Here is a 14815-nt window from a genome sequence, read left to right as displayed (position 1 = left end):
CTCTTCAACGCCTGCCTCGACCACTGCTTCTTTCCAACCGCTTGGAAAGAGGCCATAGTTATAGGGATCCCTAAACCAGGAAAACCCCTCAATATCCCCTCCAACCATCGCCCCATCAGCCTCCTCAAGGCTATGGGGAAAGTCTTTGAACGGGTTATTCTGTTCCGTATGAGAAAGCATCTCTTTCCAACGGACGGCCCTCCCTTAATAATAAATCAACAATTCGGCTTTCGTGCTAAACACTCTTGTCCTCAGCAAGTCCACCGCATTGTAGAGTACATCTACAGCGGGTTCTATCCCAAACGTAAGAAGACAATCGCTGTCTTCTTCGACGTCGCCAAGGCTTTTGACAAAGTCTGGCACGAAGGCCTAATATATAAACTCCACGCTCTAGGCCTCCCATCCCGATTAGTCCGCATAGTAGCTTCTTATCTTCACAAACGTACCTTTCGTTTCAGACACGAAGGTGTCCTCTCCTCCCCTCGCCTGCTCACGGCTGGGGTACCACAGGGCTCAGTGCTCTCACCACTTCTATACATATCGTATACCAACGATATTCCCATCCCTAGAAATGGAGTCCAACTCTCTCTTTTCGCTGACGATACCGCTCTCTACGTCCAGTCCCAACAGATATCTTCAGTCCTCTCCAGGCTCCAACGCTCAGTTAATGAGCTAGGTGACTGGTTTAGGAAATGGCGTATTGAGGTCAACCCGGATAAAAGCTCCGCAGTCCGTTTTGATTTTAAGCGCAGACGCTTCTGCCGGGATCGACCCATTCATCTATTAGGCTCCCCTATCCCCTTCAGGTCCACAACCAAGTACTTGGGTGTGACCCTCGACTCCCAACTCACCTTCAGGCCTCACGTCAAGAAGGTGACCGGAACCGCCCGCTTCTATCTGTACCGCCTAAACAGTATGTTAGGTAGGCACAGTAAAATGTCTTTTAGGAACAAGCGAACACTCTTCAAGGTTTGCATTCGACCGGTTTTGACTTACGCCGCTCCAGTTTTCGCTCATGCGAAACCCAATATTATAGACAAATTACAAACAGTTCAATCCATTTTCTGCCGTAAGGCTGTCAATGCCCACTGGTGTGTTAGAAACGCAGACCTTCACCGGGACTTAGAGCTCCCCACCATCCAACAACACCTTAAGTGCTTGTCTGAAACTTTCTTTAAGTCCTCAGACAATCACCCAAATCCCCTGATTAAGGAGGCAGCGGATTATACCGCCTCCCCTCCTTCACGTCATCAAGTCAGGAGGCCCAGACACGCCCTCTCCGATCCCCCTAACAAACTCTCGTCTGACCTGGAACGCCTCTTGGCATCCGGGGACAATCAGACGCACTCACCTCTATTTTGTGATCATCCTTCTGATGTGACTAGTCCCAATTAGATAGCACCCTCTGTGCAATATCCCAGCGGAAACTCCATAGGGAGTGCCGCTTGCGCCTCTCTCTCCCCATGAGAAGGTCGCCTTCGATGTAGGCTTAGAGGGCACCTGCCCAAAGCCAACTGCAGGTGGTGTTTAGTGGGTAGGCACCTAGGTTTCACGTGAGTCCCACATAACCAACGCAGACTTAGGCTGCGTTGGTATGCATGAGCATTCACCACCTCCCTCCCGTCGTTATCCCGGAGGGTAGCCCATTCCCTTGCTTGGGCGCAAAAAAAAAAAAAAAAAAAACTCATTTGATTTAGTCTCGTGCCAGATTTTGGCGAACAAATATTGGTGGAATTAACACTAAAGAAAACTTAAATCATTTGCATTATTCAATTAATTCACATCTATGGATGAGCTACCTGTGCCTCGGGGATCTTGGCAAGCGCCATATGATGCCAAACAGAAGAAATACAACATCATTCTAGCTTTCGGGGTTTCTTTTACAGTCTTCTCCATCGCTGTTGCGAAGGGATCAGGTCTTCTCTACCTCAACTACGCACCACCAAAGTCCATTGACTAAATATTTCATCAGAGTGTATTTATTATCATTATTGTTAAATCAATTATAAACTACGACTAGTATTATTATAACTATTCTCACATCACAAAATTAGACACCCATTAGAGATGTAATCAATATTGCATAATGATATTCTTAACAGATCGCAAAAAAGATTACCTGAGCGCCAAAGAGAATTTTGATAAAATCAATTTTGAATTTCGAACCGTTTTGCGAAGAATAAGAAAATGTAGCAGGAAAGTTCAAGTGTACTGTATAGGTATCAGTGTAGAGCTGCACTGCATAGTGCGACCTAGTGACCGAGGGCGATGAACGATGCAACGCGGCCCGGCGGCAGTTGACCCGGGACCTACAAACCGGATCGGCTGCGACCAGATACACGCTTTAATACACATTCCTGTAAATGTAACGCCACACACACATTTTCATAGTCTGCGTTTTATAGAATTACTAGATGATTCTCGCGACTGCGTCCGCGTATATAAAGGTTTTTTTTTAAATAAGCAAGTTTCGTATTGAGGATTATCTCATGTCCTATCCCAGTTCCCGTTTTCGCTTCCCTCACCAATGCATTATTTGAATCTTATTTCGAGGAAGATTGCTATGGCAAACGAAACGTACTATAATTGGTAGGTATAGATATCATCGACGTGAATTTCAGTGTTTCACAAGTCCCGCGGGAACCATGGATTTTTCCGAGATAAAGCCCTTTCCCAAGCTCTAGTTTATCGCTGTACAATAATTCATCAAAATCGGTTCAGTAGCTCCGGCGTAAAAGCGTAACAAACATACTTTCATAACAAGCACACTTATAATATTGGTAGGGATAATGTAAGACGGATTGAAACTAAAATAATACTAAAATTTTATGTATATTAATATTATAATGTATGAAAGGTTATTTATAATAAAATATGTTGTATTCTTAGTATAGATTCTTGAAAATGTACATTAGAATTTTATGTAAGTACGTTATTAGTATCTTTATTTAACCCTATAAAAGTTACAATTGGTTAGAGTGAGAGAGGAGGATTGTGCCTACCGCTGCCGTATGCGTGAGAGAAAGAGAAGCCAGACAGACTGGCACCGTGACGCGTTACGTTACCAAGCGGTTTACCCTCTCAAAAGAACGTATCAACTCACAACACTTTTAGTCTCTATTCCAGTCACAATACAAAAATGCGCGTACACCTTTCTTAAAAGTCCGGCAAGTTCCTGTGATTCTTCTGGTGGTGCAAGAGAATGTGGACGGTGATTACTTAATATCAGGTGACCCGTCCGCTTGTTTGTCCTTCTGTTCCATAAAAAAACCGTTGCCGCCTAATGAAGCATGTCCATCGGCGGCATGTCAATAAATGATATGAAAATGGGCCCAAATTTACTTCAAAATAACACTTATGAATATCAAAGATTATTCCCACCACTTCGGGAAAGTTGAGCTTAACGAGAAGAAGTAGCAAGTTATGGCCACTCTTTTTAATCTTTATTTATAGTTTCGTTATTTTACATTATATTTTATACCATGTATGGAAAATGATGCACCAAAATTACCCAATAGTTTAGACTTTACACAAGTAAGTAAATTAAAAAAATATATGTGATTAATCATAGGAGTAGGTTGGATGAGGACAGCGCAGGACCGATTGTCGTGGAGATCTTTGGGGGAGGCCCTTGTCGAGCAGTGGACGTCTTCCGGCTGAAATGATGATGAATCATATAAAAGCTCAAAAAAAAAAACAACAACCTTATAAAACTATTCGAAAACAATAGATAAAATGTGAACTAAAAAGTAAAAAAAATATTGCGTAATTTTATATAATCTATTATAGTAACAATTATTGTTTATGTTTGGAATCGGTATCCTCCCGCCCCACCCTCGCCTCTCGCCTTGTCACGTTGCGCGTGCGACACAAGCACATCACCTATAACTATGTATACATAGTTACAAGCCTAACGTGGCTGACACCGACTCCAAGAATAACAATAATTATAACTTGAATTAGATTAATTACATTGTATAAAAATACGAAATAATTTTTACACTTTTTGCATATTATATCTATAATTGTTTTGGTATAGTTTTTTTGAAGTCGGTTTTTTTTTGTATTTTTTTTTAATTATTGATTTTTTGTGAATCTGAACTGAAGTACACTAACTAATAATTTGTTTAAATCACGGACGAGTAAAAAAAAGAAGGATTCCGCGTCGTGAAATAGGTTAATAGGTGTGAAATTAGCAAGTGAAGCATCGTTATGCTCGTGTGTGTACGGTTACGGGGGATACTAGTTACACAATTTTTTCTCCCTTAAATAATCATATATATGCGCTGCACTAAAAGTATCGGGAATGGAATATTTCCACTGGTTCTGTCATATTAAAATCTTCTTAATTGAAAACTCCTTGGTTTTAAAAATCGAATACCATTTATTTATTTAAAAAAAAAATCTCGGTCTTGTCACAAGGTCTTGTCAAACTTGTTTAGTCGTTGAGAAAATGGAATTGACTCGAGAAAATTCTAGAGTGATGATTTATTATACTTTCGAAGTGGTTTAATACAAAAACAGTGTGTTGACCAATGATATTTAAAAGTATAGATAGGTTACGTAAAAAACATTCGGTGTTTGAAAATGATACACTAACGCACACATGAATAATTTAACATTGCAATAGCACACTACATTATCTACAATTACACGTCAAAGAACGATAGTATATGCACTTATCACAAGCGAAAAAGAGATAACTCTAATTTGCTAATTGCTTCGTATTTGTATAGAGAAAATAAAGTTAATTCATCAGATATGATTTTTTACCGTACACCGTGATTTATGCCTAAATTACGATTCATTCGTGACTTCATGTAGTAATAGCTATAAAGTAGTAATACTGCATTGAAATTAGGTAGATAATGTGTCACTGATTTTATAAAAAAATAATTTAATATTGATTATAATATATAGCCACATTGATGATATTAATTATTTATATATAAAATAATAAAAAACATACAGACACCAAAACAAAACCGAAAAGTGGGTACAGTAGGGGTCCATTTTTCAATTTTACTAACAACGGCTCCCAAAAAGTTTTAAGATTACAATTATTATTTTTTGTATCTTATATCATTTATGAATGTCTTTTTATTGAGGGTTTATTACAATAAGGTAATGGGAGAAGAAGAAAATGATCCATTGATGCTTCTGCAGTTAGCAAGGGATATACTGAAAAAACTCCTACGTAAACAAATAGCACTCACTGTCTACATCCGCTACCTACCCTAAAACTTGTTTTAGTAGTTTGATAGTTCAGCTACCTATATACGCACTTGTTTATTACAAATTATAATTATTACATTCACTGCAACAATGACTTTTTCACATCATTTCCTAAAATATTCTACCTCGATCAACCCGCAACAGACAGCATCAATGTTTTGTCATTTCTGTACGTTAATCTATGAACGGCTTGGCGGCGATCGGCGTTGTCATGGCAACATATTTATTTTGTTAGATAAATAATGAAATCAAATAAAATTTTATAATACATGATTTCTTAACTGTGGTATGTAATTCTATGATTTTACTTTCGTAACTAGTGCATCTTCCCATAACACAAGACGGCATTTTAATGTTGTACCTATATCAAATTGTAAGCAATTCTGTCAACAACAACCGCGTGTGTACCGTTTTCGTATCGAGAGGGCGACTATGGCAAAAGTCGTAGTATTGCCATCGTATGGCAAAATGTGTCAAATTTCGCGAAGAATACTTCGAAAAGCAATAAATACATTTTTAAATAGTAATGTTGTGTCACTTCCTTGATTCCCGAAATTTTCAGTGGGGCCCTCTTATGGCCACAAATACAGTTTATATAGTATCGTTTTTACACTTTTTCACAACGCACGACGACATTTTTAAAATATTTTATTGAGACGCAAACTGATCTGTCGCAGACGATGACAATTCTCATAATGGCCGCCTATCGGCCTGTAGTAGTGTAAGTGCGTGCGTGGGGCTATGTATTTACACGTTAATCGGCTTGTTTTGGTGCTAAACTGTTATGTAAGGTGACACGGAGTCCTTATTTTTTTACTAATCCGTGGTCTAAATATGTGTAGATCTACTAAATTGCAATGCAGCAATGAACGTAAGCGCATTGCAATTTGATTACAGACAGAAATTCTGCCACAGATACGATACGGTTAAGTTTCATTGATCATCATATTCGACTACGACAATAACTTAGTAATATATACGTTACATAAATAATATAGATATAATATAGATAGCATAAAAAAGATACAGTCGAGTGTCTTTAATTCCCTCCTAAGAGTTAAAGAATTTCATTACTTTGTCATGGATCATATGATCAGAACCTTACCAAACTCTCAAACTACCTTTGAAGCATACAGAGGTGTCGGTAAAGGAAACAGTAACATCATAAATGTACATATGTAGAGTGGAATTGTTAACAGTAACAGTGTCAATTCAATAATTTTTGCCATCTCATTTCACCAGTGGCCTTTTCCCAGTGGCCCAGTTCCTTTGCACAGAAAGCTGGCTACATTATGGGTGCCACAACGGCGCCTATTTCTGCCGTGAAGCAGTAATATGTAAACATTACTGTGTTTCGGTCTGAAGGGCACCGTAGCTAGTGAAATTACTGGGCAAATGAGACTGAACATCTTATTTCTCAAGGTGACGAGCGCAATTGTAGTGACGCTCAAAATTTTTGGGTTTTTTAAGGGTCACTCCATTGTAATGGGTAGGGCCTATCAATTACCATCTGAGCTGAACGTCCTGCTCGTCTCGTCCCTTATTTTCATAAAAAAAATCTATAAAAGAAGTTTTCACTTCAAAAAACATGATAATGTTAACGACATACAAAGCGCGCACTGCGCTGTAAAACATGGAAATAGGTTGTAATAAGAGCATACATTTACGGCTTAATTTATGCTTGACACATATGCAAGAAGAAAGTTTCAGCCCGTTTATTGACATGCTCAGTCACACCCAGTCAGCCGTTGCATTTGCACCCCTCCCCCCTCGACCCCACTCAGCAAACAGCTGATTGAGTGCATTGTTACATTTTATAACGTTACTTTCGTTGTTTTCTATACTAATATTATACCTAGGAAAGTTTTTATTAACCGACTTCAAAAAGAAGGAGGTTATCAATTCGATCGGTATTTTTTTATTTTATGCACCAATTACTCTGAGATTTATGATCCGATTTACGAAATTTTTAGTTTTCTTTAGTTCGATGCAGAATAGATGCCATTTGGTCCCATAAAAATTTTACAAAGTTTGGCCCAGTAGTTTTCATTTTATGAAAATTTTTGTTTACCTCGATGGTATAATTGTTTTTTGTGTACGGCTGTTTTAGGAGTTTTCATTCAGATTGATTATATATTATAATTCTTAACTGACACTAAAAAGTAAAAAATTAAAAAAACTTTAATATTAATAAAATACTATTATTTGTATGTGCTACATATTGATAGCATTGAAGTCGGTGCCAAGCCAAATGTAATAGTAAGTACCTGCACTCGCCACGCGTGACTTTGAGCGGGATAGCTTCGTCTAGAACAAAAGAACCCAAGTGGCCAGACAACCTTAATAATTACAGTAAGTAAGCTGTTTATAATATTAAATTTTATTTTGTTTAGGGCTTGGCACCAACTTCAAAGCTATCAATATGTAGCACATACAAATAATAGTATTTTATTAATATTAAAGGTAAAGATGTTTTAAATTAAATTTTTAGTTATTTGATACTTTTCAGTTTTTGAAGTCGATTCTTTAACCGACTTCTAAAAGGAGGATGTTCTCAATTCAAAGTCAAAGTCAAATTAACTTTATTCAAATATTTCTTTTAAATTACTGAATTTACCATATGTTCGTAAAAAGTTGAGCTCGTGAGAAGGACATACAACAAACTCAACGGCCAGGTTTTTCAGTCAAATAGAGTATTTTTCAATGGCTGTAATATACATAACAAATTAGTTTGTATGGTATTGCATATATATGAGTCTTGTTTGAATAATATAATATAATTTCATGAAAAGTAATGAACTCATTGTTTATGTAAGGATGCTTCGTGAACATGATGGTTGTGATTACTGTCACTATTAGTAATTGCATCCAACAAATACAATGATTTATTAACTATAACAGGTCGACTTGGCATCACTAGCAACTCCCGTTTCCATTTCGTAACGTCCCGTAAGCACCGCACAAGGAAGCTCATTCCACAGCTTTGTAGCACGTGGAAGAAAGGAACGCCACACATCCAGGTTGGATCTATAATTGAAACTAAAATGTCGGGTCTAGTCGGCGTAGTTAGTCTTTATAAAAATAATACTACAAGAAATAAGAAAGACACTGGGATCACATATCATCAGCAAGTATTTTGAATGTTATTAATTTCAATGTAAAATAACATGAAGCGTATGTTACAAAATTTCAAAGATGCCATTGAGCGTCAAGGTGCCACGCACACAAGCATCTAATAGTTGCCGTAATAAAAAGCTATTGTTTTTATCCAGTATCCAGTTGGAGTGCAGCGGAGACAAATCCATAATCTAACCCCCTTATTCATAATAGTCTGCTAACTTAAAGCATTGCTAATACTCGCTCTGTCTTCTTCTATTGACCTAAGTCAGAATGAGAAAAAACACTCTTAAGCGGCTGTTTAAAGTTAGCGGACCATTATGAATTAGGCTAGGGTTACTATGGATGCGAGTTCCGACGAAAAATTGTTCTGACGAATTCTGACGGATTCGTCAGAAGAAACAAATGCCTGGTATCCAATGACAGTGTTTACACTGGCAACGACGAACGCGTCAGAACATGCACGACGTCGTACGTCGGACGTACTCGTCAGAACTCGCATCCATAGTAACCCTAGCCTAAGGGGGTAAGACTATAAGCATTACTTTTATGTTGGGCAACTTTTTATTATTAAGGCAATTTAGTTTACCAGATACTTCTATTTTAAAGATTTAAATAGTAACCGGAAAACTGAAAGCATGCACGATACATGCATGGAGATTAGTCAGGTTAAAAATGCTGTATCTGGGCCAAATGCTTGTATGCAAAGCTTAAGCGTTTTTAATTCCATTATTATGATCTAATTGAAGCTGTATTTACGCTGAGTCAGTTTAAAGTATTTTTTTATGAAAATAAGTAAAACGCCCTATTACATTGCAGTGCCGCTCAGGATTCTAAAAACCCAAACATTCTGAGCGGCACTGCAATTGCGCTCGTCACCTTGAGACAAAAGATGTTTTGTCTCATTTGCCCAGTAATGTCAGTAGCTACGATGCCCTTCAGACAGAAACACAATAATGCTTTCACGTTACTGCTTCATGGTAGAAAAAGGCGCCGTTGTGGTACCCGTAATGTACCCGGTTTAAATTTAAGTTCCAGTCATAATAATTGATACTCAAATTCAAATAAGTTTATTCAAAGTGGGATTTTAAATCACATACATAACGTCAAAAACTGCTATAAATTAGAAAAAATATGCAAGTATACCCGAGAAGAACAGGCGCAAGAAAACCAGTCACTCTATTTTTTTTGAGAAATATTTTACAGTTTATATCTATATCGTCTATTCTTAACAAATAATAATAATAATAATAATAATAATAATAATAATAATAATAATAATAATAATAATAATAATAATAATAATAATAATAATAATAATAATAATAATAATAATAATAATAATAATAATAATAATAATAATAATAATAATAATAGTAATAATAATAATAATAATAATAATAATAATAATAATAATAATAATAATAATAATAATAATAATAATAATAATAATAATAATAATAATAATAATAATAATAATAATAATAATAATAATAATAATAATAATAATAATAATAATAATAATAATAATAATAATAATAATAATAATAATAATAATAATAATAATAATAATAATAATAATAATAATAATAATAATAATAATAATAATAATAATAATAATAATAATAATAATAATAATAATAATAATAATAATAATAATAATAATAATAATAATAATAATAATAATAATAATAATAATAATAATAATAATAATAATAATAATAATAATAATAATAATAATAATAATAATAATAATAATAATAATAATAATAATAATAATAATAATAATAATAATAATAATAATAATAATAATAATAATAATAATAATAATAATAATAATAATAATAATAATAATAATAATAATAATAATAATAATAATAATAATAATAATAATAATAATAATAATAATAATAATAATAATAATAATAATAATAATAATAATAATAATAATAATAATAATAATAATAATAATAATAATAATAATAATAATAATAATAATAATAATAATAATAATAATAATAATAATAATAATAATAATAATAATAATAATAATAATAATAATAATAATAATAATAATAATAATAATAATAATAATAATAATAATAATAATAATAATAATAATAATAATAATAATAATAATAATAATTATAATAATATTGACAAACTTTTTACACAAATTATCTTGCCCCAAGTTAAGCATATATAGCCTGTGTTATGGGTTACAAGACAATGATATATTTAATACAATATACTTACTTAAACATACATATCATATAAACATACATAAATACATTTAAACATCCATGACTCGGAAACAAACATCCATATTCATCATATAAATGCTTGCACCTACCGGGATATATATAGTGTCATTATGTTATTTATATAGTCTGTTCACTAGTTTGACCTAAGATAATTTGTACGTCTAAATAGAGCCTCGTGCTACTAAGCAACCGATGAAAATAGTCCAGGTTTATTATTTTAGTGGGCGTGACAAGCTATGTCTTCCACTCGCGATTTGTATGTGTCACTCTGTGTTTGTGTGCGTGTGCTCAAAATGTCCGAAAATAGAGGAAAACTATTAACCTCAATTTTTTTATTTTATCCAGGCGATGTTGATCTAAGAGTTTGACATTGAGTTTACTCCGGCGCCAGGCGGGTAGCGGGGAATGGTATGAAATCGAACCTGTGAGAAAATGCCCTCAGAATACCATTAGCTATTTTATTAATGTTATTAGCTAACCCGGACCCTACTATCCTACAACACGAACGTACACCGCTTACGTATAGTTGCGTTAAAACAATCTACAATCTTACGATAGCAGACTAATTCTTTTATATATTTACAAATTAGAAACACCAATTTGTAAAATACTAAGTCTAAATTGGAAATCATTTATAGGTGCAACAACCAAGAACTCAATAAATATTAAAAAAAAACGTACGTGTCTCGGGACTCTCGTAAGAAATTATAACTAAATCTAATCTAAGTTGAACTAATTAATACTAAAATTGTTAACTTGAGAAAAGCTTAGGTTGTTACATAAATAATAATAAACTTGTCTAAAATTCTTGAATATGTGCATTAGTATTTTGTGTATGTACTATTATCATTATCATATAATAGTAACAATTGGTTAGAGTGAGAAGGGACGAGCCTGCCTACCGCTGCCGTATGCGTGAGGGAAAGAGAAGCCAGAGAGACTGGCACCGTAACGCGTTACATCTCGAGATGTTTTCACTTCATCAAGAAGCGCATAAAATCAAATGATTCAAATAAACAATCATTATAATTGACATTAAATTCAAAACAAACAACAAACAACGCATATTCAAAACGTACTTGCTTTAATTTATACTTGAAATACGGCACGCGAGCAATACCAGAAATATAAAATTAAAATCGTTTCGAGCATAAAAAGTATACACTCAAGCATTTATAGCGAACTTCACGTCGAATGTTAAATGCAAACGGTAAACAGCTGATGGTTTACGAACGCGACGCATTGTTCAGTTGTTTTAATTACATAGTGATTATTCGATACTTTTATGGAGTTCTTTCGACAGTATTTATTCTTATTCGAGCATTTATAAATCTATATCGGGAAATTTAAATTGAAAATTTACCAGTTGGAGGATTCTTTGCCCAGTATGAAGGCTAGTTAGGGAGTACAGGGCTACGACTTCTTTGTCTGTAGTAAAGCAGTAGCTAGTGAAATTACTGAGTTCACGTTTTGTCTTTGACGTGACGAACGCAATTAGAATGCAACTTTAAATGGTTCAATCTTGAATCCTAAAAGTCATTGCAATGTAATGGACCGGGCATCCATCTTTCTCATTAAAAAATAATATATTATTATTTCGATTGCATCAGCATCTCATTACATTATTTTTGAAATGCGACTTTGCTAGAAAGTGTGACAATCTTAATGTTAAGGCGGGGAATAAACATAAAGTTGTTTTGCCTACTACTCGGTTAAGTTGTGATAGCGTTTTATTGGGCGCTGTATATACTTTTGTAGTATTTTCTACTTATACGAGTATTGTCTGGCACTCATAGTACATACAGGCTTTCCTCGTTTGAGTTAAGATATTTTATGTGAAATCGCGTTAGTTTTTTTTATGAAAAAAAGGGACGAGACGAGAAGGTAGTTGATGGTAATTGATACGCCCTGCCCATTACAATGCAGCACCGCTAAGGATTATTGAAAAACCCAAACAGTCTGAGCGGCACTACAATTGCGCTCGTCACCTTGAGACATAAGATGTTAAGTCTCATTTGCCCAGTAATTTCACTAGCTACGGCGCCCTTTAGACCGAAACACAATAATGCTTATACATTACTGCTTCACGGCATAAATAGGCGCCGTTGTGGTACCCACAATCTTGCCGGCACCCTTTGCAAAGGAGCCTCTCACTGGTAGTTATTATTAATCGTTGAAATACCCTATTGTAATTTAAATATTAGTGTCAAATCTAATGCGCCTCGCTACTGGTATAACTTAGCCGAGTAGTAGGCACAACAAGCTTATATCGATGTCTGGCAACCACGATAAAATAGTACAATCGACAAAATTGATTCATAACCCACTTTGCTGATCTTTTGAAATCATAAAAACAGGTTTAAATTTGCACAAAAAAGCATTGTATGACAATGGGTGGCCTTCTGTGTCTAATAAAAACAATAATTTATTCACTAAACTGTTTTCATACATACATACATACATAAAATCACGCCTCTTTCCCGTAGGGGTAGGCAGAGACCACTTCTTGCTAAGATCCTTACATACTTGTTTCGCTTCGTCCACTTTCATTATTCCTTTCATACATGCTCTCCGGTTTAGGGTACTCTTGACCTGGCCTTTTTTCAAGACGTCCCTGATTTGATCTTGAAACGTCCGCCTAGGTCTACCACTTCCAACACTTTCATTCACACTGGCCTTATACACTTTCTGCGTCAATCGTTCTTCACTCATTCTATCGACATGTCCAAACCATCTCAGCATACCTTTCTCAATTTTTGTCATAACATCTTCTTTCAGACCACAACGTTTCCTTATCTCACTATTTCTTATCCTGTCACTCAGTTTAACTCCTATCATACTTCTCAACGCTCTCATCTCAACTGCATTTATTCTGCTGTCATGTTTCTTCTGCCATACCCAACTTTCACTTCCGTACATGAGTGTTGGAACCAACAGCTCTCCTTAATATATTGAATCGTATGTATGTACGTAGTAATGCAATGAAATCTTTCAAATTTATTTTCAACGACTTCGAAACTTCAGATTTTACTTGAATAATGGCACTAATATTAAGGAAATACTGCACATACATAAATTTTATCGAATTTTATAACCAAGATCACTTAGATACTGAAAAATATCTACACCTTATAAAGAAATTGAGATTTTTTTTATAATCGATTATATTGAGGCTGCTTTGAGACTAATAAAAAAAAAACAATATTAGTTTTAATAACGTCCCATAGCGAATGGTTAGTAATTATTAAAAAAACTCAAATTATTTTAAAACGAGTCATCCATGTTTGAATAATATTTTTTAAATATAACTTATCTTGCTTAAACCATGTTTTTCAGTACTAACTGGTATTATTGCATGTATCTGAATCTTTGAACGTTATTATCAGTAAGACCTTAGATTAAGACTCTCTTACTAGATACCTCACTACCTAAGACCAATAGCTTTTTTGTTACGGCAACTATTAGATGCTTGTGTGTGTGGCATCTTGACACTCAATGGCATCTTTCAACTTGTATTGCAACATACGCTTCGTGTTATTTTACATTGAAATTAATAAAATACAAAACACTTACTGATGATTGTGATCTCAGTGTCTTTCTTATTTCTTTTAATTATTATTTTTACAATGTTTTACGACCCAGCCAACTATTTACTACGCAACAACTATTTTAGTTTCAATTATTAAAAAAGTTTACCAGAACATGTGGCACGTCAATATCACACATTGTTCGAGACTGCCTCGAGTACGCCCACTCGGGCGTAGTATTAGTCGCCGCAATTTGCGACTACGCCTGCGGTATCTAGTTGGAGCGCAGCGGAGACCAATCCTTAATCTAGGAGTAAGACATTTTTAGCATACAAGACTGCTTTTCGGTAATTTTATAAATAATGTTTAATAGTATTTAAAATTGTTACAATTCTTAAACTCCGTAGTTTTAAAGTGCATGATCGTATAGATATTACTTAAATTGCATGTTGTGGCAACTATATTCACTAAAATTACAGTTTTGTCTAGATATTATGTGAGAAGAAGTGTATTTTTAACCAAATTCAAAAAAGGAGGAGGTTTTCAGTTCGTCGGTATGTTTTTTTTATGTTTGTTACCTAAAAACTTTCGACTGGGTGAACCGATTTTCATAATTCTTTTTTTATTTGAAAGCTGGTGCTTCCCGTGTGGTCCGAGATCTGACAATGACAT

The sequence above is a fragment of the Leptidea sinapis genome, chromosome 24 (assembly GCF_905404315.1).
Source record: "Leptidea sinapis chromosome 24, ilLepSina1.1, whole genome shotgun sequence".
NCBI classification, from domain to species: Eukaryota; Metazoa; Arthropoda; class Insecta; order Lepidoptera; family Pieridae; genus Leptidea; species Leptidea sinapis.
This window is presented reverse-complemented; position numbering follows the sequence as displayed.